This window comes from Mustela nigripes, chromosome 4 (genome assembly GCF_022355385.1).
Source record: "Mustela nigripes isolate SB6536 chromosome 4, MUSNIG.SB6536, whole genome shotgun sequence".
NCBI lineage: Eukaryota > Metazoa > Chordata > Mammalia > Carnivora > Mustelidae > Mustela > Mustela nigripes.
This window is the reverse complement of record NC_081560.1, coordinates 1,219,320-1,239,615: the sequence shown is the minus strand read 5'-3', so window position 1 is coordinate 1,239,615 and position 20,296 is coordinate 1,219,320. Positions and strand designations below refer to the sequence as shown.

The window sequence follows — 20,296 nt, the reverse complement described above, 5'->3', positions numbered from 1 at the left end:
AACGGTGAAGACCGTTCTGGTCTCTCAAGCCTGCAGTCGGGAGCGATCCAGTGCGGGTTGGGGCGAGTGGCCGGGTCCGGGACGACTGTAGGGGGAGGGCTTGTGTGAGGACTGCACTCCCGCTGAGCTGACCTCGGGTGAGCCCGAGGCTGGCTGGCAGGGAGGGGCAGCAGAGGACTTGGGGGACGAGTGCTGTTTTGCCCGTCCGGGCCACGGGCGCGGCGTGACGAGGGCTACGCTGTGAACCACACGATTCTGGGATAAAAAGGCCCACAAAGGACCTAGAGCCTCTCACAAGGGGCCGTGTGGCCTGTGGCTGTTCGTAAGGTGCTCGCCCCTGGGGATCTGCCGTTGGCACCTGGGGAGGGTGTGAGGCAAGGGTTAGAGCCTCGGTCCGTCACTGTGCTCTGAGGCCAGCCATGTCGGGACATGACATCTGTGGGACGGTGTCTTCGAGCCACACCTGGAACTGACTTCCGTCCAGCTCGGGGGCCCCTGGGCCTCACAGGCCCCGCAGGCGGGCAGCCCTCAGGCCTGGTGCTGGGCAGATGGCTCACTGAGGTCCCGTGGCTTGTACGGAAGAGCCCGTGAGCTCACACCCCTGCTCCAGGTGGGCTACTGTGCAGAGGCCTGGGGTCCTGGGGCCAGTTCTCCGCGGACAGCTCTCGTAGGGCTCTGATGCCTGGTGGCCTCTTGGAGGGCCTTCCCAGGCGCTCAGCAGACATCGAGGGCGGCAGAGGGCAGGACACCCCCCGCCTCCACCCGCAGTGACCTCACGCCGAGGGGCCCGCTTTTGGGGAACAGCTTGTGGGACTGGTTTGGGGGGTGGTGTGCCACGAGGAACTTCCCCTTACACACCTAGGGCCAAGTGCCACACCAGCTCGACCCAGCGTTAGGAGGAGAGGGCGCAGAGCTTGCACTGAACAGATGCTTCCACACATGGTTCTGAGACCCTTGTGCATTTGCAGGATATTTTATGACGGCGCCCGGGGGTTCTGCATGGTGGCACCCGGTCCCCAGAGCAGTAGGGCAGTGATGGAGCCAGGAGTGTGACACGGTACAATCTGGGGGGGGGGGGCACGATGTTAATAATCACATGCCCAGGACTCCTGATGTGGCCTCTTCCCGCCGAGCACGACGGAGGCTCAGGTGCAGAACCTTCTGTCTGCTCGCTGCTCCGAGGGTCCCCTGGCCCCCCGCACCCACTGGGCACCTGCTTCCTGTGCCCGGTTCCCGTCTTGCCGGGTGAGAGTGAGGCTGGGCTCAGACGGTCGGTCATGCAAGGAGCTGCCGATGCTGGGTGCTCCTGTAGGCACCACGATGGGCCGTCTGGGCCCTGCAGCAATGCCAGGCTCGTGGCCCCGTCCCGGGTTCCCATGGTTTGGATCTGTTCCCTGTGTGTCCCTCCGGCTCCTACCGACCCTGCCCTCTGGGTCCCCCCCAAGTGCCCTCTTCTTGCCTGCATCTGGGGCGCCAGCTGGGCCCCCACCTTCTCTGCTCGTCCTTCCCCGCGTGTGCCCCACGCGATTCTCAGCTGAATGTTAGGGGGCAGCAGCCAGGAGCTGCCTCCCAGCGCTGTGCCTGCCGAAGACGCCCTGCGGGGGCGGCGTGCGGGCTGACCTCGGCGTGGCTGGACGCTAAGGCAGCTGCCCTGCTCTCCTTGTCCCGGGTCCGGGTTTCACCGCAGCTCAACTCGGCACTCTTCGCAGAGGGCCATCCGCTTGACTGTGCCCCGATTACGGCCTCTCCGAGAGAGTCTCGCACCGTCGCTGTCCACCCCACAGTCGGCTCCAGCCTCGTGTCACAAGTCAGGGCATCCTGTCCCAGACACGTTCTGTCCCAGACCCACCGGGGACCGTTCTTCTGGGGGCCCCGAGGCAGCAGTGGGTCCTCTCCGAGACGCCACCCAGACAGCGGCTGTCAGGAGGGACAGGCGGTTTTTCTGGCTCCGGCCCCGCCACCTGGCCCTCGCGTCACCTGCTGCGCCCTCACCCGGCTGTGGACAGGCTAATCGCGGCCTGTCAGCCTTAATTCTTTGCCTTTGTCTCTGGGGTTTTTATAGGTTTCGCTTGATCAACAGCATTCACTCTTAGTGAACAAATGGAGTTCAGTTTTTATGGCATGAAAACTATTGTTTCTTTGACCGACTAGCCATTACATGGTGACCCGGGGTGGCCCCAGTTGACAAGGGACAATGAATCTTGCCCGTTGCTGAGAGTGAGTGTGATCGATGGGGTAGCGGTCAGCCGTCTGGGGCTGGGCTTACAGAGAGCCGGGACTTCTTCCTGTCCACGGCCTGGTTTGGGGACATTTCTCCTCAGCCTGATGGAGCCCAGGTTGGGGTGGGGGGTGTCCCTCCGGTCCCCGCCTGCCCCTGGGGGTGCCACCTCCCGTGTTCCCGTTCTTGCCCCCGATCGCAGAGCAGCAGCCTGGGCGGCCTGGAGAGGGTGGCGCTTCTCCTCCTGGGAAGCTGTGTGGTTTCTCAGGGAGGCTTATGGTTAGGGAGCCCCGAGGCTGCCCGGCTTTATCCTGTCCCTTTACAAAGGAGAGCCCAGATTCCAGGAGGTCATGTGCATTTCTCAGCATCCACAGAGCTGGGCCATGTGGGATCTGGCTGTCCTGCTCTCACCGAGTAGACCCCAGACATTGTAGGCTGCATCTCTGTTGTGCTCTCTGTCTGCTTTCTGGGCTGGGATGCTGGAAAGACGATTTTTTCCCGGGTCTGCTCTGTGTCTGCAAAGTGAACTTTGAACACAAAAGCCTGAGGAATGCAGGGGCTCCTCCAATACCCACTTTGCGCGCTCGCTCCCTCCGAGGACAGCACAGTGGTCAAATGCGATCTCTTTCCAGTCCCCTAATGAACTTAGAGATTCTAAGATATTTCTCGTGTTCCAGCCATTGGAGCCCCATCCCAGGACACTGAAACGCACAACTTTTTTTTTTTTTTTTTTAAAGATTTTATTTATTTGACAGACACAGTGAGGAACACAAGCAGGGGGAGTGGGAGGAGCAGCAGGCTCCCGCTGCGCAGCGTGCGTGGTGCAGGGCTCCGTCCCAGGATCCTACTACAATCATGACCTGAGCCGAAGGCAGACACTTCACAGTCTGAGCCCTCCAGGCGCCCCTGAATCTCAGCCTTATCGGTCTGGAGGAATGACAATGCTGGTGATTATGAGAAATGTGTGTATTTAATGGGCTATTCCAGGACTCAGAGTAATTCTGGGTGCTGGTCTGGGCCTGGTGTGCCTGTATGACAGAGGCTCAGCAGAAAGCTCTGGTCTGGGCATGCCCCATTGCACAGGAGGGCACGGTGGGCCCACCTGTGACAACAGAATGTGCCAGGGGAGGGAGGTCAGCTTGGTTTCAGGGATCAGATACATTAAAATCCTTTGGGAAAAACTCAGGAGCTATACAGAGGTAGTCAAAAGTCAGCACAGTTCCCATATTCTCGTTTCCCAGGGTGACGCAGGCCCAAAGAATTGCAGGCCTGATTTCTGGATGACCAACAAAGGCTGGAAAACCGGGACACCCTTCTCTCTTCCTGGGCCAGCTGTTGCCACCAGATCTTTCCCCCACTGCCGATGATCTCATGGAGGGGGGTCACCAACAGTGTATCAGTCCACCCGTCTGTCCACCTGTGCATCCGTCCACTCACCCACCCACCCACCTACCTATCCACCCATCCAATTGTCTGTCCATCCATCCGTCCATCCGTCTGTCCATCCTTCTCTGCATCCACCCACCCACCAATGCATCCATTCATCCGTCCACCCATCCACCTGTCTGTCCATCCAACCGTCCATCCATCCACCTACCCACCCATCCATCCATCCATTTATGCACCCGTCCGTCCACCCGTCCATCCATCTGTCCATCCATCCACCTATCCGTCCGTCCATCCATCCGCCCACCCATCCATCCGTCCGTCCATCTACCTATCCATCTGTCCGTCCATCCGTCCGTCCATCCATCTACCTATCTGTCTGTCCATCCACCCATCCGTCTACCCATCTGTCCATCCATCCATCCATCCATCCATCCACCTGTCTGTCCATCCAACCGTCCATCCATCCGTCCATCCATCTCTCCATCCATCCACCTATCCGTCCATCCATCCGTCCGTCCACCCATCCATGCATCCACCCACCCATTTCTCAGCTCACCTGTCCGTCCATCCATCCATGCATTCGTCTGTCCATCCACCAATCCAACTGCCCATCCATACACCCACCCATTGTCCATCCATCTAATGCACACTATGTCCAACATGTGTCCAGCACAGCAGAGACATAGTTATATGAGCTGCAGCCCCACCCAGCAGAGGGGACAAGAGGTGAGGTCCACAGGCAGGATAAATCCCCCGCAGCCCTGCTCTTGTTATGCCCCCTGCCATGGGCTCAGACATACGGAGGAATTCAGAGGGGCACATGCTGGTGGGTAGGAGCTTAACAGTTAGGCCTTGGAAGGCAAGAGGGCAGCCAGGCAGGTGTCCAGGCAAGGAGAATGGGCTAAGCCAAGGCATGGGATGCAGGCCGGAGGGAGGGAGGTGAGCCCAGAGAAGGGGAGGATTTTGGGTGGAGCAGAAGGAGGTGAGGCTGGCAGGGGGATGGGCCAGAGGGACGCAGCCTGCAGCGACAGCTGGACCTTGGACTTGGTGCTGAACGCAGAGCACACGGCATCACCCGAGCCCAGCGTCACCAGCCTGGCCTGGACACAGACGGTTCCAAGGAGAGTACGGGGGCTGCGACCCCCCTGCCTGGTCCCTGGGCCCCGCTGAATGAGCAGTGGGGGCTGGGCCAGTGATGGGCCTGGCCTGACGACTGCGTGCATGCTGAGCAGTGGTCATCTGTCACTCAGCACATGTTCTCTTACCTGATGACTCTCACCCTTGGCTCTGGGAGTCCTGAGTCCTTTCTTCTGTCCGTCACCCCCCCCCCCCCAGACCGTGCCTTAGGGAACAGCCAATGAGGGGCCAGGCCGGAGCCATCAGCCTGTGGCATGGGATAGCCCCTTGCTGATCACCACGGAAGGCAGTCTGTTCTCGCTGCTTTAGGCAAGCCCCGTACTGTCCACCTGGGGTCCCCCCTGAGCAGGCCTGGAATCTTGACGGAGGCAGCCTGAAGGAGGGTCTGCTCTGCAGAGGAGCGCCCCGAGGGCAGAGCGGTCTGAGGGACATTGATGGCTCCCTGGGCAGAGGACCTCGGGGAGCCGAGTACTGTCCCCCCCCCCCCCCCCATTTGCTGCAGCGACTGAGGCCTCTGTGTCATCTGCAGGAGTTGACGGGGGCCTCAGAAACGTACATTGGCATCCTAACCCAGGACCTGTGACCGCCCCCTGGTGCGGAGACCGGGACTTCACAGGCAGGATCCAGCCAAGGATCCCGAGAGCCTCAGGATTAAGGTGGTCCCGAAGCCATGGACGGGTGTCCTAAGAAGAAGGAGAGGGAAACTTGAGACACAGACACAGGTGGGAGGAGACCACGCGGAGGCTGAGGCTGAGAGTGGGTGACCAGATGCCCGGGGCTCAAGGCTCCAGAAGCGTCAGGAAAGGGGGTCTCCGCGGGGATTGTGGATCTCAGTCCTCTGGGCTCCGGACCTGCTTCGGGGATGGCAGGGCGAGCTTCGGCGCTGGGAGTGCTCCGTGCGTGGCGATCTGGGGGGGCCACCCCCGACGCTGACCCGTCGACCCCTCTGGCCTGCGGAAGCTGCTCTCAGAAATTCGCCTTGGAATGTGGATTCCGTGGCTTCATACTTGAGCATCCCGACTTTCAGACCCCAAGTCGGATATTTTCTGAGACATTTCCGTATTTTGACGTAGGTTAGTGGGAATTTTTCTTTAGCGAACGTCCTCTGGTCGAGCAGCGGCCGTGTAGACGGCCTGTCAGTGTCGGGAAGTGTTTATAAGGTGCAGGATCTCCCGTGGCCACACGAGGGCGCCGCCACAACGGAAACCGGGACCAGGCAGCAGAGCCTCCACCCCGAGCCACACGCCTGCGCGTGCACGCACACACGCTCGCACACACGCTCACGCTCACGCGTGCACGCCCACGGACCCACAGGCACACACGCTCACACACCTGTGCACGCCCACATACACGCTCACGCACATGCACACGGAGACACGTGCACACACGTGCACGCGTACACGCTCATACATGCACAGACACGCTCACACACGCGCGCGCACATGCTCACACGCACGCACATACAGGTGAACACGCAGCAGAGTACATTATTCTTGGACTTGAATGGTCAAATTAATCAAGACTAAAATGGGTTGGAGGGGAGGGACCTCCCTGGAGTGGTTCCTGTGGACAGTGGGGGTTTTTCTCGGCGCACATTCACCATCTAGTCTCATCACCTTCTCAGTAACGCGTCAAAGGACTCACAAGAACACGATCTGAGGAGATGAAATTAGGTTGTACCAAAAGTTTGGGATTTTTTTGTTCTACACCCACATGCCAAGAATATTTCCACATTTTTCACTCCAGTGACATCTGACAAGTGGTAATTCGTGGTTTCCTGGGCTAATAGAGAAAATCTATCATCAATGTTTCTGGCGCCCACGGAACTCCGCCCCCGCCCCCACTAAGTGGCAGTAGGAGGAGATGTCGAATCTAGCGGGTGTGACCTGGGGCCCGCACTCGCCGGGAGCAGACGGACGAGGCCTCTCATCTTTGTGCTTGACGAGCCCCGTCCTGGAATTGTTTGGCGACCGTTGGTGTTAAGTGTAGCTGGTCCGTTAGCCCAGACGTCCACCATCAGTGGTTCCCGGGGAGGAGCGGGGGTGTCCCCTCGCTGGGCGCGCAGTGTGCTCCTGTCCTGAGCTTTGTAGCGTCGGACAGGTGACTTCCCGCGTGCCCCGTCCTTCATTTCCTGCCAGGTCGTTACTGCAACCAAAGCCCAAACCGCAGCTCATGGAGGAAAGAAAGAGGGACAGACAGGTCCAGAGCCAAGCCGCCCCAGCCCCAGGCCCAGTCCCAGTCACGGGAAAGCCTCCCCCACCCCCATTTCCTGCAGAGGATGCGGTGAGCGCGCTTTGAGGCTGCTGCCGCCTCTTTCACTCGAACAAAAGGTCCTGCCTTAGCTACGATGGTGACTGACCCCCGAGGAAACCCCCCATTGTCACTGAACCCTCCAGAGGAACACATTCTTCCCATTAGGACTGGTTTCAGCTTTGTTAACTTAAGTGTTTGACCTAAAAACAGTTGGAAGAGCAGGGTGGAAATGCGTGAGGCCTGGCGGGGCGCCGACGTGCTGGCCGATGTGCTGGGCGGTGAGCTGGGCGCGGGCAGACTGGCTGGTGTGCACATGCCCGGCCTGGCCCGACGCTCCGGACGCACAGGCCGCAGTGGTCGCCCTGCACCGGGTCGTCCAGAACTGGGCACTGGAAAATCAGAGCCCGGGCTAGAAAGAAATCCACTTGCCACCCCGTCTCGTCTATGGGCTCTTGCATCTGCTTTCCTTTCCCGGTTAGCCGCGTTGACGAGAGCCGTGGGGACCAGGTGTCCCAGGGGGATGTCCGCGCCAGTGACATCGGTTGGCTAAACGCACCCGGTGCGAGCATGAGGGCCAGCCAGGGGGCCCGTCTCTAGTCAGGAGGGGAGCAGGAGCCCCCGTGCGCAGCAGCAGGCTGACGGGAATCTCCTGGAATCCAGGCTGGTCAGCGCGACTGTGGCCTGAGGGCGGCTGGCGGTGGTCCCGGCCAGGGCAGAGAGAGTTGGACTAGCTTGGGAGCGCCTCACAGTCCACTCCTTGAGGATGCCACGGATGGTGGACGTGGGCCTTCGCAGGCCAGCGTTTCCTGGATAAGATCCTTGGTTATTACCACCGAGGTGGCAGTTCTGAAATACATACATTTGTTGCCGCTTCTGGGGACGAGATGAACTGAACGTTTGACATTCGGCGTGGACAGTGGTGGACTCCAGCCGCCGCGAGGACCCGCGGGGCAGAGGCCTGGGGCAGGACCACGGAAGCCCAGGCCCGGGGACGGTGAGCACCGGGTCAGTGCCTGTCACTTGCACTTTGAATTTTCAAAGCGGTTCACTGCGAGCTCAGCGTGATCGCGCGGAAGGGTCTGAAGCGGCAGGAATCCCGTGTGGAGTGAGGAGCCGCGTGGTGTGGCCTGGCCTGGGCCGCCGGCGCAGCAACCCCCATGGCGGCCGTCTGTGGACACTCGGGGGAGGACGGCTCCGCCTGTTCCAGAAACTGCCCCAAACTGGGACTCTGGCCTCCTGTTCTGCCTTGGAGGTGGTGGCGCAGAACCGGTGTCGTCTCGACGCACTGGTATGTGCAGCGATGGGCTGCGGTGGCGGAGTGGGGAGCATGTGTGGTCGCCCCCATGTTTGTTCTTGTTTTTTTTTTTTTTTTTTTTAAAGATTTTATTTATTTATTTGACAGAGAGAGATCACAAGTAGACGGAGAGGCAGGCAGAGAGAGAGAGAGAGAGAGGGAAGCAGGCTCCCTGCTGAGCAGAGAGCCCGATGCGGGGCTCGATCCCAGGACCCTGAGGTCATGACCTGAGCTGAAGGCAGAGGCCTTAACCCACTGAGCCACCCAGGCGCCCTGTTTGTTCTTGTTTTTGTGCAAAACCTTTTCTTTTCAGTGTGGAAGGTGGGGCGAGCAGCCCGCGTCTCGAAGGTGACCTGCTAGTTGGGACGCCTCGGGCCACCAGCACAAGCAGGTCTGCGCAGGGCGCCACCGGGCCGGCGGTCAGTCAGACGCGGTCGCGTGTGTCGTCTGTGGGTGACCGGGGCCTCGTCGCGGGTGCACCGACGACACGGACATCCAGAAACCGCCCTCCCGATGGGAGAGGAGCGTGTCTGCGCCCGCCTGCCATGTCGTTGGTCCCGTGGACTCCGTGTCGTGGATGCACGCAGGCCGCACAGTGTCTTCTCGTGCTCGGGTGTCGGCCCGGAGCCCGGCAGGCCGTCGGCACAAGGCAGGCTGTTAGGACACGTGGGGCGGACCCCGGCTGTCACGGCACGGAACTCCCACAGCCCGCGGCCGCCGGACATTGCTCCCTCGTGCAGAGGGTGACGTCGTGTCCTTCCAGGACCTCCTGTCCCCGCAGGGGCGAGCGAAGGGGCGTCATGGGGCAGTGCGAGTCCCGGCACACTCGTCCGTGTGCGCTCCAAGTGCTGCACACACACACACACACACGCCTCGAGGCGAAGGGCACGTGCTTACCCGGGGATGAGCCGAGCGCGGGTGTCGGGAGGGCCGCTCTGTGTCCCTTGTGAGAGGGCCCGCAGTGTCGCGGCTGCCAGAGACTGCCTGGGGACCCGTCTGGCAAGCAGAGCGATAGTGGCCGTGGCCGGCCCCTGGGAAGTGTGAGGACAGAAGAGTCTGCGTCTGCACAGTTGGCGGTGGTGAGGGTCTAACAGACCCTCTCCCGGGCCCCAGTCGGGGGGCGCTGACCCTCCGGGGCCTCTGCCGTCGGGAGTGGGATTGTTGGGGGCTGTGTCGCGTCCTCCAGAAAGATCGGGTGAAGTCCTAGAACCCGGAGTCTGTGAACACGAGCTGTGAAAAAGCAGGGGTGAGGAAGCCGGGCGGGGGGTCACTGGAGCCGGCCAGCCCCAAATCCCGCGGCTGGTGCGCTTATAAAAAGGCCGCACAACCGTGGAAGCAGAGGCCAGAATGACATGGCCTCAAGGTGGGCATTGGCGGCTCCGCCGGGAGCCGGGAGGTGGGAAGGGCCTCTGCTGCAGCCTCTGAGCGTCGTAGACTGCCGGCCTCCGGGCTGAGGGGGACACTCCTGCCGCTGTTTCCAGGCCCAGTCTGTGGTGCTGGGCTGCGGCGGCCCACGTGGTCTGGCGTGGGGCTGCGACACGGACTCGTGGCCTCTCTCCCTGGAGTCCTGGAGCGACAAGAAAGTGGGGTGATCCCGTGGCAGGTATGGGGCTGGGCTCAGGACGGAAGGTTCAGGGCCCGGAATGAAGGGCTCGGGGCTCAGGGCGCAGGGCTGGCCTCCAGAGGCGCCGTCTCAGCTGGTGCGTCCGTGGGCAGCGTGTCCCTCCCTTTCTTGGCTCTGCTCACTGAGCGGCTTGGGCGGTTTTGTCACAGCTTTTCCTGCGCCGCTCACACCCTTGTGAGCGTTTTTCTCTCCTGCTCAGCCCACACCCTGGAGAACGTGCTAGATGGAGGGCAGAGGCAGACGGGAGTGGGGTTGTGCATTCAGACTTGAGGCCACAGCCGACAGGACCAGGGCTGGTGTGGGGCCCGGCCAGGCAGGTGATGGGCTGCCCACGGGGCCTGCGCAGTCCTCACTGGCTCCAGGGCCCCGGTGTCGTCCCGGGGGTGCGTGGCTGGGCGTGGGATGGAACACCGGCCTTCAGAGCTACTCGGACGACTCAGACTTAATTTCGGCCTGAGACGGATTTTCAGAACGACCAGGTGCAGCCGTCAAGAAATGCGAGAACGCGCTTTCTGTGCGTCGTTGAAACGGACTGTCACAGCGTTTGAGTCGAGGTGAAAAGTTGAACTGGATGATTTTCTTCTTTGGTTCTAACTTATATTTTCTTAAAGATTATCTATTTATTTATATAGAGAGAGTGCACCTGGGGTAAGGGGCAGAGGGGGAGGAAAGAGAGAAGCGGACGCCCCCCTGAGCACAGAGCCTAACCCGGGGCTCAATCCCACGCCCTTGAGATCATGACCTCGATCTGGCCGCCACCCGACTGAGCCACGCAGGCGTCCCTTAACATGTTCTTATAGGAAAAGTCATGGAACAATGGACCTTAGGTCACTAGGCAGCTACACAGTGGAAGCGAGGTGGGGAGGTTGGGGGGGCCTTCGTGGGATGGAGCCCTTGGTCCCAGAGAGAAGGTGGCAGGAACCAGGCAAACAGTGGAAGAGCTGGGGCAGGTCAGGGGCGCCCCCTCCCCCCAGGGCCTGGGGTCCTTTCTTCTTGCTGAGACTCAGCAAGACCTCAGTGCTGGCGTCCCTGGGGAGGGCTCGGGTCGGGGGCCACCGCTGGTCGGCTCCGTGACGGGCCCGGCCTATCGTAAAGGCACCGTTGTCCCATTTGGGAATAACTTGAGCTTCAGAGGTTGCGTTCAGTAGGGAATTCGCCCGTTGAACAGTTCACTCATTCTTCCCCTTTTCTTCGGCTCCCTCTCTGTCTCATGGGGACACTGGGGACTCTGCACGTCCCTGGTGTCTGCTACTGTAGTCTTGGCAAAGGGGGCAACACTGGGCTGAGTCTCCGGGAGTGGCCGCTCCAGTGGCTGTGGCCTCCAGGAGCCATCAAGTCGGGAGAACCATGCGAGGGGCGCCACGGGCCCTGGGTGGCGGTGAACGGCAGGTGGCTGTGCACGCCAGGGCCCGAGGCAGTGGGCCTCAGAGAGGGCCCTGGCTAGAGCCTTCTAAAAACCACCTGTGGACGTATAATACCCAGCCCAGAAAGTCCCCATAGGGAAGCGTGCAGCCAGCACCCAGGCCCGGAGCAGACGTGCAGCCCGGCGCGTGCACCACTCTGGCGACAGGTGTGTCCGTGTCCCTTCATCGTCTCCGTGGGGCATGCCCGGTGTGATGTCCGTGGTTCACCGGCTGTGAGATCTGTCCCTGCTGCCGGGCCCTGCCGACCATCTCTAGGCACTAAGCTTTCTCTGGCTTCCTGCCTCAGGGGTGCCCCGCCTCACAGGTTCTGCAGGTCCCAGGGCCGGGGGCCGAGTTCTGATCCTCTCGGGCCTGACTGGCTGGGCTGGGGGTGGGGGTGAGGGCCTGGTTCTGATTCTGTGCTTTCTCAGTGGCTTCTCCAGCAGCAGTGGCTTGGACGCCCCTACTTCTCCTTTGGCTGCATCTCTGCCCCCGTAGCCAGGAACCTCCTGTCCAGGCTTTCAAGGCTCCGGGATGTTACCCAATGGGATCAGGTTCTCCCAGACAGTGTGGGAGCGCTTCCCCATCTTGTGGGCTGGCCCCTGCTCCCAGTGGTGAGCCCGCCTTTGCTCGGGGTCTAAGCAGGGCCCAGGCAGGGCGAGGGCATCTCCGGGTTGCTGTTTGCCCGCCACGGTGCTTTCCCAGGGCCGGGCTGTGGCAGACGTGACCCCCCGCCCCACCCCAGCCCCGGGGTTCCAGGAGGCGGTGCTCAGTGTGGCCTCGAACCCCTCCCCGAAGCCCGATGTCCATCTGGGGGCGGCTGAGCCGGTGGGACGTGGGTGCTGCTGCTTGCAGACGGTGTCAACGTCCCCCACCGCGGCTGCAGCCGCCCGTCCTCCAGCCCTGGTTCCCCAGGACGCGTGGAACCGCCTTGCCCCCAGTGGGGTTTGGGGTGGGATCCGTGCCAACCGATGCTGGGGGGCTGGGAGCGGAGTGCACGAATGGGGCAGCGAGTGCCTGGGGCCCTTCCATGGGCGTCCTTCCTGGCGCGAATCTCTACTTCGTTTTCCCTCCATGGATCCTGGCGTTGGTCCGTCTGGCGGCTCAGGGTGCGAAGACTTGTCCACCCGGGGTCTGGCTGTCCAACGCACCCTCCCTCCCAGGCCCAGTGGCCTTGCTCGTGGTGACACAGCCCCGCTGGGGCCACCCCCTGTGCTGGGGCCACGAGAGGAGATGGGACGTGTGAACGCGGCCAGACCCCGCTACGGGCCAAGTGGACTCAAGCCGGCCGCACCCCTCACCTGGACCGGCGCAAGTTCATGCTCGGGACTTTGGCGGGCACCTTCTCTTCCCGGGGTGATTGGGGTGACTTGGGGTCACAGCCTCAGACCCAGAGGTCAGTCGGTCTGGGAAGATAAGTAGTGTGCCGTGTGTGTGTGTGTGTGTGTGTGTGTGTGTGCGTGTGCGTGTGCATGTGCGCGTGCGTGTGCGTGTGTGTGTGTGTGTTAGCGAGAGCCTCGGTCCTGCCATCTGTGGCCTCCATGGCAGCGTGGACGAGCCTGGCTCGGGCCCAGAAGGACGTGGCTTTGATCCCTCAGTAAACGGGTGAGGTCCCATAGGCACGTAGAGCATGTCCGTCCCTGTCCCCGCGCCCCCAGGAGCTGGGGTCTCTAAGGGAGCCCCACTGGTCCCCGCCCCGCTGGGCAAAGCGGGCGAGCTGCAGTCAGAAGCTGTTGGAGGCGCCAGAGGTGAGGGCTGGGGGCTTGGGGTTTGGGGAGCTGGCATGAGGGTCCGATTCCTGTGCGGAGAGCCTTCGGGGGAACAGGTGTCCGAGGGGACGGGTGCTGCCAGCACTGGGGGGGCGGGTGTAGAGGGACAGGAGAGGCCTGAGAAGTCGGAGCTTCGTTGTCCAGATGACGGGAGGTCATGGGTCGTTCTAGGGCCTGGCGCAGCTCACTGCCGCCCCTTAGAATGCCCTGGAAGCCTCACATCTTTCCTCGCCCCTGCGTGTGGCTGCTCCAAGGAGGCCGCAGGCAGGAGGGACGTCACCGCGCTCTGCAGGCAGCCGGCGTCCAAGTCCGGCTGCAGCGGGCTGTGGGCACGTAGCTCGTCCCACACAGAGAAATCTGGGGGTGTCGTGTTCCTTGTGGCGAGGAGCATGAACAGCGTTCACAGCCCGTGTTCCTCCTTCTGGGGGCACCCTGGGGCCATTCAGAATCTCAGGGGAAGGTGATTGGGGGCTTATTGAGGCCGTCAGAGCCGCAGAGGGGGTTCTGTGGGGAGAGCTGGGGCCTGGAGAGCCGCTTGGGAAAGCGTAGGTGAAGCCGACCTCATGCCCCGGAGAGGGGGTGCCGGACGGAGCTGTGTCCCCCCAACTCCTGTGCTGACGGTGTGGGAGGTAGGCCTCTGGGGGTCACTGAGGTGACTGGGGTCACAGCGTGGGCCTTTCACCCCGGGGTCAGCCTCCTCCTGACCGTGCACAGAGGGCAGGCCACCCTCTTGGAGGCAGGGCCGTGGCCTGGGGGGGCCCCTGCCCTACTGGTTGCAGCTTCCAGCCCCCAGACCCAGGCTAGGGCCCTCCGTGGGGCAGTGGGTCACGTGAGCCCCGGGTGTGCGGCTTGAGGCCGAGAGGCGTGTCTGAGCCGGTGGGGCCACGGCCCAGGCTAGGCGGTGGGCGCTGATGGGGGGCTCCTTCCGCCCCGTCTCCACCGGAGCCGCGTAAGCGCCGACCCAGGGGAGGGAGGGAGAGCCTGGGGCGTTTTCAGTCATTTAAAATGTTCTTCTCACGAGCTGAGGCTGTTCAGTAATTAACCTTCTCTGGGTGTTTCCTCCGGACGTGGGGGGCAATGCAAGGGCCGAACCGAAGGCAGAACCCCTCCCGCCGCAGCCCTGCGCAGACCCCTCCCGCCGCAGCCCTGCGCAGACCCCTCCGGGAGCCTGGGGGCCCATCACTGGGAGACTCGCTCTCCAGGGTGGGCTTCTGCCCTCACACAAAGGTCCTGGCTCTGGGGGGGCTGCCCTCACGGAGAAGCAGGGCGACCCTCTGGGGAGAGGCTGTGCCTCCTGGGGACACCTGGCTGGGTCTCCAGCTGCCAGTTCCTCCGGAGAAATCCAGCAGGCGTTCACGGCCCCGCTGAGTCCTCGGTGGCCCCATGGGCCCCGCTGCTGCCCTACGCGGCAGGGGCTGACTGTGGGGGCGCGCCTGTGCCCAGCCTGCGCTGTCCCCCGTCTGGTAAGGGAGCACAGTCTGCCGGCGGGCAGGAAGCCGTGTGTACCCTGCCTGCTGGAGGCCTGGGCCACCAGTGCTGGCTTTGGGACGCAGCTGGGTGGTGTCTAAGCTCCCGCACGTGCCAAGGGGGCTTGGCTGGTGTCCGGTCTGACAGATGAGGAAGCCCAGATCCTGCCTCTCAGAGGGCCTCTCCCTGGAGGTTAAACTCTCCCTCCCTTGCCCTACTGTATCCAGGCACTTGGTGTAATGAATATATACATTTTGTGTTTTTCTGGAAAGGTCTGAACCTTCCAGTTTAATCGGACCTCCTGCCGTGGGGTCAGTCCAGTCCTCAAGTCCCACTGAATTCACCGAGGCTGGGGGATCGGGCCGGAACTCTGCCGTGTGACCTGCTGTGTCTCAGCCCAGCGCAGGGCTTGTGAGGGACGTGGTTCGGGTAAGTGCCAACCCACGGAGGACCCAGTGAAGCCGGGGCGGCTGGGGAGGGAGTGGGGCTCCCGCGGGGCCTTGGGATCTTCTCCCGGTGTTGTGTGTCCGGGCAAGGCGGGTGACTCTTCTTACCTGTGTCCAGGGATGGCAGGGGCCGACCCTGCTCCCGGCACACCCACCCGGGACACCACTCTTCTCCACTGCCCGGCCTCCTGATGGTGGTCTGTGGGGTCAGAGGTTCCCCTCAGCCCCCAGCTGGGACTTCTTCAGCGGCTCTCATGGGCCACGGGTGACACTGAAACCCACGGCTCCCAGAGGAGGCGGCCTCGTAGGGAGGCGCTCCCCCCGTGGTCGAGGTCCCCTGCGGGTCCGCTGCCCTCCACCGCAGACGTGCCCCCCGCGCCGCCTGCCCTTGCGGCCGTGAGCTGTGGTCCTTGTGCTGCGAGTGTTGTCTCACCGGGTGTGCGTGGACGGCCTTTCCCCTCCGTCTGGCCACCGGTGCTGCCCTTGCTGGGGATGTGGCGCCGTGGGTGGAGTTTGCTCCTTGGGGCCAGGCCCTCTCTGCCCTGCGTGTTTCAGTGTCAGCACAGGGCAGGAGTCCCCGCGGCCTGCGGGCACACAGGCCTGTGCTGGGTTTTGTGCTGTCCCTAAAGGTGGAAGCAGTCCTGAAGGTGGCCCGGACCAGCTTCTGTGTATCATCCTGTGGCCCCCTACCGTGGGCCTCCGCCTGCCCCGGGCCCACCGCTCTCCCGAAGCTGCCGGCCCTGTTCGTCCGAGTCTGTGCAGGCCGTGTCCTGTGTGTCCCGACGGATGCCCACACGTTGACTGCACGGTGGCTCGCCCCGTCCGTGGTCGCGCTCACGGCACAAGCTGCGGCGCGGCTCACGAGGCCCGGACCTGCCCCGCGGGCAGTGTCCCTCCTGCAGCCCGAGCTCACCGGAACCGTGGGGTCCAGGCAGCTTTGTGTTTGCTTCCAGGGAGGGGGATGGCGGCGGCCGCTGCCCCCGGCTTTTCTTGTCACCTGTCACCCTCCCTTGCTCCGGCGCCTCGAGCTGCCCCCGGAGGAATCGCGGCGCCGGAGAGTGCCCAAGAGCTACTCCAGCGGAGCGTCGGCCATTTGTTCGGCCATTTGTTCTTTAATCAGAGCCCGTCCGATCTCTGGCTCAGAGTCTGGATCACATCCCTCCGGCGGGCGCCCCTGACCCGTGCCTCATCCTGATTTGTCTGACTTAATTTCTCCACTTCCCTGCCTGATTTCTGGGTCTTGCGTCGCTCCCCGGGGGCTGGGCCCTGTTGTCCGCTGCGCGCTTCCCTGGGGCCGGGGGCTGCGAGCAAAGGGACTGAAATCCCTCTTGATGGGGCTCCCGAGGCCATTCTTCCTGACCCCTCCTGACCCCCGGGCCCCTGCCGAGCCAGGGGTTAGGGGTCATTTTCTCAGCTGTCCCTCCTCCAGCTCTGCCCTCCTCCTCAGACAGACAGCGGCATGTGGGCGGTGGGCCCCGCTGTCTGAAGCCACTTCCGGAGTCCTCGGGTCTGTCTTCCGGGCCCGGGGCTCCTGCAGGGCCTGATGGCAGCCAGGCTCCCGCGGAGGAGGGAGGGGTGCGGGGAAGAGTGAGAGTGGGAGGAGGGAGAGCCGCGGCCGCTCTGGGACAGCACGTCGCGCCCTGGGCCTCGGGAGGAAGCCACGTCAGTGTCTGCATCAGTGGCCGCATGGTCGCACGCGGGAACGGAGCCAGTTAGTGTCGACGGTGTGTGGGGGCCCCGTGGCAGGCGGCCCTCCCGCGAGGGCGAGGCGCTGTGGTCAGACCCCTCCTCCCTCCGGCTCTGGGAGGACGTCCGACCGGCGCCCTGTGCCCAGCCGTTCTCCAGCGGGCTTCTCCGTAGAACGCACACCCCGAGACGGCAGAGCAAGGCCTGTGGGTTTGCACGGCCCGCGAGCCACCTGCCCCCGGGACCAGGCACTCTTCTGCCGCACGCCTTGTACACCGTGTGTGAGGTTCCCAATTCCTCTGCAAACTTCCATCAGCCTCTGCCTTAGTGCTCATTCTAGAACTTTCTGAAGGAAAGCGAGCATCTTCCCCTTGTTATGGCACTTTCCTTGATAATGCAGATGCTCATTTAAGGAAAACTGGGAAACAGTCGAAAGAAGCTGTGAGCACCACTGGTGACCCCACCAGCCAGAGAGCTTCGTGGTGAACTAACCAGAACGTTCTTCCCGCCCTCCGACCGGCGGGCGTATCGTGTGTGTACAAGCTCAGCACGCACAAACGTGGAGCCCTGCACGGACTGGAGGCGGCCTCCCACTTGGAAGTGCGCACAACAGACATCTTCCGTCCTCAGCCTCCATGGAGATCCTGCTCCTCGGAGTTCTCCCTGTGGGCTGTGAGCTGCGGGATATGTGGCCTGCGTGTCCCCCCGCAAGCCCGGAGGAAGGACACTCTCTGTGCACGGCAAAGCCAGACGACAGGGGACGGACCCTCATGTGTGCGTGTGTGTAGGAGATCGCACACAGGCGTGCGGTGGAGACACGGAAGTCCTTGACGGGCTTCTCTGGCTGGGCTGCCCTGGCTGGCTGGATTCCGTGCTTGGTGGGGGTCCCAGAACTGCTGACCGGCGCGGAGTCAGTCACAGGAAGCCCTTGGAAGTGGCTCCTTGGGGACCGGGCTCCGTTCGGGATTGAGGTCCCGCGTGGGCTGGGCAGCAGGTGTGTCTACACCACACCTGCTGTGGTGGGTTCTGAGGCGGGTTCTGGCTGCTCTCTCTCCCGGGTGGAAAGGGCCAGGGTACTTCGGCAGAGAAGGTTCCTGGGCCCGTGGATCACCTTTCCCGGAGGGCCACAGCCTTCCCCTGTCAGCGTGCCCGTCCACACACTTGATCGTGGACTCAGTTTGTCTAAACTCTCTTCACCAGGTGGTGTGCACGGTCGCTGCGTGGAATTGTGTTCCTGCCTGTGTTTCGGGGGTTTTGGTCTTCTTTTAAGGGAACACATATCGTGATAACAAGAAATGCACAGTTACTTAAGAAAGCAGATATCTTGGGGGGGCGCGTGGGTGGCTCAGTGGGTTAAAGCCTCTGCCTTTGGCTCAGGTCAGGATCCTGGGGTTCCGGGGTTGAGCCCCACGTCAGGCTCCCTGCTCAGCGGGAGCCTCCTTCTCCCTCTGCCTCTGCCTGCTGCTCCCCTGCCTGTGCTTTCTCTCTCTCTCACTCACTTGCTTTCTCAATATTTAAAATATTTAAATATTTTATTTAAAATATTTTTTAAAAGGCGGGTATCTTTGGGTTCCCACTATAACTTTTTATCAATATGAGTGGAAAAGAAACGCATGAAATGTTGTGACTGTTGTGACCCTGGAGACCAGGGGTGCGTTTGTGGCTATGTCAAGCGGGAGCCAGAGCCGGCGAGGCTCTGACCACACCCTCCCCACCAAGGCCATGTGCTGCTTTGGCCCCAAAGACCGGAGGGGTTATTTATCACAAAGTCAGATCTGCTTTGCGAAACCCTCCCCTTGTGGTGCATGGCGGGGCCCAAAGCCCCATCCTGGCCCGACGGACCCCCCGGAGCTTGTCCCAGGCCCATCGCTGGCCGGCCTGCGGGCCGTGCTGGTGTCTGCGCGTCTATTCTCCAAGGCATGGTGAGCTTTGTGGGGTCCGTTTGGACTCTGCGGAAATCCAAGCGTGGTTTTAGATCTAAATCATCACGCAGGTGACATTTTCATGTGACTCAAGGGGAAGGCACCCATTTCAATCCAGGAAAAAAACCCCACTTTTCCCGAGATGAGATGAGTTTTCCAGTAGGATTAGAAGACCCAGCAGTCTGAGTCTGCGTGAGGGAATCATCTCTCATGAAATCTGCTTTCCGGGAGGTTCCGAAGCGGAGCCCCACCACCTCTGGGAGGGGGTTTGGGGCGGGAGGCGGACCCGTAGGATATTGCATTTTCCTTCTAGCTCTTGGCAGCTTGCCCAGGCTCTTGCTAATTTAAATTCAGTACAGTTCAAAATAGGGCAATGGGTCCCAAAATACAGCTTGGTGTGTCCATGAGGCATGTGGTTATCTTGGCTCTCACGGCCCGTGAGTGAACGGGACACAGAGGGCTTCAGGTGGAGGCCGCTGCCTGCCGCTCATGGGCCCGGAGGCCCGGGGGCCCGGGGCAGACTCATGAGCTCCTCATGCCTTCAGGAGACTGAGGTGGCCGTCGGCGAGCCTGTCCCGGCACCCCGGTGCACGTCGGGGAAGCGCGAGCGTGAGTTGCCCTGTGTGTGGCGAGGAAATCTTCAGTGGGATGGCCCCGCTAAGGGCCCTGGCCACAGCAGACGGGAGGTCATCCCAGTGCTTTTGAGGGAACGCAGAAAAGGGTGCTGCCCGTGTGTTCCCCGAGTGTGATGTGAGGTGCGGGCCGGACAGCCGGACGCGGCCGTGGGCAGGGCTGCGGCGGCTGGCGGCTGGGCCTGTTGGTGGCCGTGCGCTGGCTGGAAGGCCTCCGGCTCCCTGCGGGCCGTGTGGCTTCCGGGTGCAAGTTGAGCTGCTGTGACGCCACGATGAAGCTGGAGTCGGGACGCTTGTCGTGAAGGCGTCTGTCTACAAGACCATGAACCCGGATGTCGAGAGCACGACTCCCTCCCTCTCGTCCGTGGGCCGCCCGTGGTCCTGGGGGCACACGGGACTCCCGCCTGTGCGTCCTCTGCGGTGGCAGAGCTGGGGGGAAGGAGGGCATACTTCCCTTGTGTTGCTTCGCACCCCCGATAGAGCGTCCCAAGGGACGGTTCCCGGGGCGTGGGGGGTGGGCACGGGGATGGGGCGCATCTGGGAGGCTCTGGGCAGAGCCCTACAAGCGACCCGAGGCGCGCAGAGCGAGGCGCTGGCTTCACTGGCAGTCCCTGGAGGCCAGGAGCTTTGGCTGCGGGGGCCTCCCGGCTGGGAAAACCGACATGCTTCTGCCTCCCGACCTGGGGGAACCCGCCCCGGACTGCGGCTCCTGCCCCACAGACACGGACAACCCCCTCGGCCCGAGCCTGTGGCTCCTGCCTCCCGTCCCGGTGCCCAGCCAGGGAACCGTTCATAACGAGCCCCCGTGCAGATGTGTGGGAGCCCCCCCAGCCGGCGGAGCGGGAGGCAGATGTGTGGGTGCACCCCCCTCCGACCGCCGGTGGAGCGGGAGGGGGCCGGCCCGGATTGGCTGCGCCCGCGTTGCCAGGACTCTGTTGCTAGGATCTGGGCTCTCTGCAGCCCCTGCGGGAACACGTCATGAATTATGGATGGCTGATTTTCTCCAAGAGGCCTGATCTGTAATGCAGATGAGCTCCAAGTTCCCCCTTTTCTTCT

At 62.5% G+C, this 20,296-nt stretch overlaps 1 protein-coding gene across 3 annotated transcripts in view; it reads left to right on the top strand.

The window, feature by feature from the left end:
* The window catches only part of DNAJB6 (DnaJ heat shock protein family (Hsp40) member B6), an 84,735-nt gene that overhangs the window by 59,065 nt on the left and 5,374 nt on the right, over nt 1-20,296 (top strand). Inside the window, exon 10 of one of the 3 annotated variants that reach the window (XR_009403706.1) lies at nt 14,827-14,983. The exons of the other annotated variants lie outside the window; for them this stretch is intronic. The gene's annotated coding sequence lies outside the window, so the exon portion shown is untranslated. The remainder of the gene's footprint in view (nt 1-14,826; nt 14,984-20,296) is intronic. 3 annotated transcript variants of the gene reach the window in all.